Below are 5,727 nucleotides of genomic sequence, written 5' to 3' on the forward strand. Positions count from 1 at the left end.
GGGGTGTGACGATTGATAACGACTTAGGACAAACGATTTGATATAAATCCTGTTAAGGATTTAGATCACTTTCTATTCTGCAACTCTTGCAAACTCTTGAACGATTCAAGTGCAGAAATGTTTGTTTGGGTTTGAAGCTAAGAACCAAGAATGAAAAGATGACAGAAAGAGACAACACATCAGTTTGTTTATGGATGTTCGGAGTTAACTCTCCTACGTCACCCCTTCTTCCAACCTCCGAAAGGATTCACTAAACTTTCAATGAATCAAATACAATCGCACGACTAGCTCTCTGTTGAACAGAATATGCTCTGTTCAACTTACAAAATGAAGAATATCACTCAGCTAATACAATGCTTTGATTCTAACTCTTTCTTGATTGAACACTCAGTAAAAACAAGAAAGTAACTAACAATAAGTTTTTGTAATTCACAATGTTCAGCAAATTGTCTAGCAGTTCATCCGTTGTCCTTGAGATACTTTAAATAAGGAGCAGGTACCAACGGTCGAATCTTCATAATGACATGTGGCTGACTTCCATTGGAACGCCTCCATAGTACATAGTAGACTCTGAGGACTAAGATCGTGGCCGTACCAATCTGGTAGTGCGCCAAATATTCTTTAAGGATATTCCTGCAAAAACAAGTAGTGGGATGAATATTTGCATACGTGGAATTAATCAATTGGATGCAATTGGCTGTCGTACTAATCTTCATAAGAAAGTGGAGCAGGAGTAGCGTACAACTAGTTGATCGTGGGTAGACGGGTGCTAGCTTCAAGCGACTGCTTAAGCCTAGCATTAGACGTATTTCACTTAGACGACCTCGTCTAATGAATTTAGACGCCCCCGTCTAATAGCATCATCCATTAAACCACCTGGTCTAATGGGATTAGACTTCACGTCTAATTATAATTCACTTCAGACTAATCTGAAGGAGTTAGACTGCACGTCTAACTTCCATTAGTTAGACTGCACGTCTAACTGTACATCCCTTCAAACTAATTTGAAGGAGTTAGACTGCACATCTAATTCTCACTAGTTAGACTGCACGTCTAACTCTCACTAGTTAGACTGCACGTCTAACTCTCACTAGTTAGACTGCACGTCTAACTCTCACTAGTTAGACTGCACGTCTAACTCCGATAGTTAGACTGCACGTCTAACTCCGATTGTTAGACTGCACGTCTAACTCCGATAGTTAGACTGCACGTCTAACTCCGCTAGTTAGACTGCACGTCTAACTCTGATAGTTAGACTGCACGTCTAATTCTTGCTAGTTAGACTGCACGTCTAACTCCGCTAGTTAGACTGCACGTCTAACTCCGCTAATTAGACTGCACGTCTAACTCCGGTAGTTAGACTGCACGTCTAACTCCGCTAGTTAGACTGCACGTCTAACTCCGCTAGTTAGACTGCAATTCTAACTTCATTCATCTAATGCCAAATCAGTCTAATGAAACTCATTAAGAATAATTATAATATAACCTGTTTTCGATACACCTGCACCAAAAACATTTAAACAGCATAGATTGAGTTTTATATACATTCATCATCAATATTCCAATAGTCAAACTACTTTGACATTTAGTCAAAATAATTTGACCCAACATTATGTCTTTTTGAAATATTTTGTAGGTTGAAAATAAAGTCTAAGGGATGAAAAAAATCAATTTTCAAACAAGCCTTAAGGTTGAAAATGGAGTGTGATCTACTGTAGCTAAAATCAGGAGGATTCAGTGCAACTGACCCTACAACCACTAAATGAGTGCTGGAAACTCGTCCAACGCACAACAACTAGCTGCGTCGCCTGTTGCAACGGAGGAAGCACATGTTCGTGAAGCAGCAAAACGACTAACACATGACTTAACACCACTAGCCCGAGCACTAACAGAATGACTAAATGCTACAAAATATTGACAGAAAGTAGATGAAATTCGATCCAAAACGACATCGTTTTGCTTATGGTTTATTTTCTTCATCGCGACGAACAACCATCATCATTGGACAAAACTTTTGATTTTTCAAATGTGGAACTCGACCAACAGTAAACCAAAATCAAAAGGTTTGTCCATCGGTCCTAGACTAGGAATTCTCACCAGGGTGCGAGATTCCTCGGTCGGGTGTAGGAGAGGGTTCAATTTTCTCGGTCGTAAAAATTGAATCCAAGAACATTAACTACAGATTGGATGAATTCGACTGGGACTTAATCATTCAATTCAAAGGCATGTAAAGCTTCGTTTAGTCCTAATAATCATTTATAACATCATCCCAATGCATCATTCGACCGGTATGATGTTCCATTCAAATCAAATAGTTTTAAAGTGAATAACATTTTTTTTAAAGTTCAATAACGCGTAAAGAGATTATCAATAGATTCCTTATATTTTATATGATTGAATGAACCAAAACATGAACATTAACTATTGATTTTGACCAATTTAATAACTGAAATGTCGTTTTTATTAAAAATAATTAGTTTTAGATCAAACATGATCGAGATTTCTTATAATTGGCCTAGATATGCTTTTAACATCCTTAGAAACGTGTTAAAAAAGGTTTTTGGGTCACTATTCTTGAGTTATAACTTAAGAACAGAAACCCGATTTTAAAAATTTTCAAAATCAAATTTGAGTACTTTCAATTTAGATCGATTGAGGCAGTTTAGTTTTGACAGAAAGCTTATAAATGATCTCAGGATCCTTTTTCAATCAAAAAATTGAACAATCAGACAATTTATAAAACTAGTCGAACTGAAATGTAAAAATTTCAATTTGAACTTAAAAATCAAATTATAATATGATTGGAAGCTTATTGTGAGTTAGAGAACACTAATGAACTCTTTTAGAATCTTAATGAATGCCAAAATCTGAGCTTTAAAGCTTTATATGAAGATTCAAAATTTTCAAGAAAATCTTGAAAATTTTAATGGCAATTTTTTGTATGAGATTGATTGAGAGCTTTGAATTGTGATCATTGCCTTCGGTTTGCTCCGATGAGGCTATTTATAACCCAACCGAGGAATCTCGCACTCGATCAAGAATTCCTAGCCTAGGACCGAGGATTCCAACACCTCGATCGAGGAAATCTAGCCCATGACCGAAAGCTCCTCGCACCTCAACCGAGGATTTCTAGCCCTAATTGAGAAAACCTAGCCCATGACCGAGAGCTTCCCGCACCTCAACTTGGGATTTCTAGCCTCGACCAAGGAAACCTATCCTAAGATTGAGAGGTACCCATACATCAACCGAAAATTCTAGCCCTGACCGAGGAAGCCTAACCCAAGACCGAGAGCTCCTCACATCTCAATCGTAAGCACCTAGCCCAGGATAGAGAGTCCCCGCCCTTCGACTGAGGGCTTTCTACACGCCAACCATGGATTCCCATATCTTAACCGAGAGTTCTTCACACATGACTGAGAGGTCTCAGTCTAGAATCAAGAGTTTTTTCCCGAAACTAAGGGATCGACACCCTCTACCGAGAGCATTTAAGGGCCTATTTAGTTGGGATTTTAAAATTTCAAAAATTATTTTATTTTAGTTTGAAGACCCAAATCATTTTCTAAAAATCCAAAAAAATAGAAAACAACTTCAAAATATTTTTTAGAATAATTTCACAAAATATATTTTGATAAGTGTTTATTTGTGATTTATTCTTAAACTGATATTTTCAGGTACATTCCTAAATCGTCGACATAATTTGCAAGTACCATCATTTAAATATTTTTTTTGAGAAAACGGTTAAAACCATTTCACTAAAATCTAAAAATTGGGAGGGTCAAGAATCAAATCTAGATAAATTATAGTCATGATTAAAGAATGACAATCAAACAACCCTAAAAAACCTGATTAGTAGCAATTAAAATATATAAGAAAAAAAGCAAAACTAGAAACCCTAGGGGAGAATCACATCAGAATCACGATTATCGGCACGTCTGACACGTTTGACACAATCAACATGATCAACACGGTCGACATGTTTGGCTTATTCGACACAAATCAGAACGGTCGCGCGAAATTTGGTTGTTTGATTTGGTCGTGGATTATGAGAAACGTGGTCAGAGTCATGATCGTCGGCACATTCGGCACGATCGACATAATCGGCACGTCTGGTACGTTTGTCTAGAAATTGTTCACTTATGTCACAAATATTGGGTCAGGAAATCATAAATACAGTTGATAGGGTTGTTTGAGAACAAGTTTGAGGTTGTGATTGCTCTAGGTCATCGATTGATTTCAGTTCTTAGGCCGTTAGGTTGTGAAACAGAGTCACTAGTTGACTAGTCTACAGTCATTCCTAGTGGTAGACTTTTCTCGGTTGTAAGTAAATTGAGTTTGGTTGAGTTGTCTGCATTCTTAATTTGTTGCATTCCAGTTCTTCTGCTAAGATGGAGAGAAAAAATAGGAATAAGGCAAAAGAAGTGTATGACTTTGTGGAAATCGATTCAAGCAAAAAACGATAGATGAAACAGAAAAAAAACAGATTTTTGAGAAACCAGAAATGCATAAACAGAGCTCTCAGAAGATTGAGGAATAAATGCAGAATGAAACTGAAAGTTTGAAGCCTGAAATTAAAAATGATGAAATATGGAAGGTTGAATACACTAAAAGGGCAAATCTCTACGGACTCAAGAATCAAATTGCGACATTGTTGTTCCAAGCAAAGAAATGTGAGATTCTGCTCAGCAAGGAAAAAACACAGCAAACCACTATCCAACTCAATATTCACTATCTTCAGAATTGGAACTTACTAAAACAAGAGGAATACAAGAAGATAGTTAGTTGGTCTGTGGAAATAATGAGGGAACTTATGAAGTGCCCCAAAAACAAGACCTATACTATCAGAAGTAATTCCAGTTGGAAAGTTAATGAATTCTAGAAGAAAAATGCAGGATAAAAATATGAAGATGGGGAGAAATATAAAGGCAAAATCTATTTGGGAGATTTTAAACCAAAAGTTGAGATTCTTAAATCCCCTTTTGAGTTTAAATTACCCGTTGAAGTGGAGAAAAAATACATTAAAGAATGGGAAAATGTAGTTGTTGGGAACTACATATGTATGAATCGTGTATCTTTTCTAGTCACTAAGGATGTTATGCTAAAATAATGGGAACATATGGGACTGAAAAAGGTATCAATAAATATCCATGATCTATATTTTTTGAAATTCAAGTAGGGAACAAATCTGGAAAATATTCTAAAGTTGGGACACACATATGTTGGGTCAAACTGTATGAAGTTGGAAAAATTGTCCGAATGTATGAACCTACTCAGCAAACCGAAGTAAACATATCAAATTTAGTTCAAATTAAGGAACATTTCAGCTCATATGTATAACGCAGAAACACTAATTCCATTTCGCTAGTCTCTTGGGGAAACCATTATATATGGACCCAATAACAGAGAAAAGAGAACACATCACATATGCTAAGATAAGTATTGAAGTGCATCCTAAAAGCACTTTACCAACAAAGATGACAATAGTTGATAGAGAAGAAAAATCCATCGACATGGATATTACATATGAATGAAGGCCAAAAAGATGTACATTCTGCAATACTTTTGAACATCCCAGTAACAAATGTGCAAAAGCAATTGAAGAACAGAAGGAAGAGCTAAAAGTTAAGGAGAAAAATGAGGAAGCTGAAATTAAAAAATCAAACAATCAGAATGAGAAAGCTAAAGATAGATATGCAGATGATGGGAATAATGAAGAATCAAAGGAAATGA

This window comes from Impatiens glandulifera, chromosome 5 (assembly GCF_907164915.1).
Source record: "Impatiens glandulifera chromosome 5, dImpGla2.1, whole genome shotgun sequence".
NCBI classification, from domain to species: domain Eukaryota; kingdom Viridiplantae; phylum Streptophyta; class Magnoliopsida; order Ericales; family Balsaminaceae; genus Impatiens; species Impatiens glandulifera.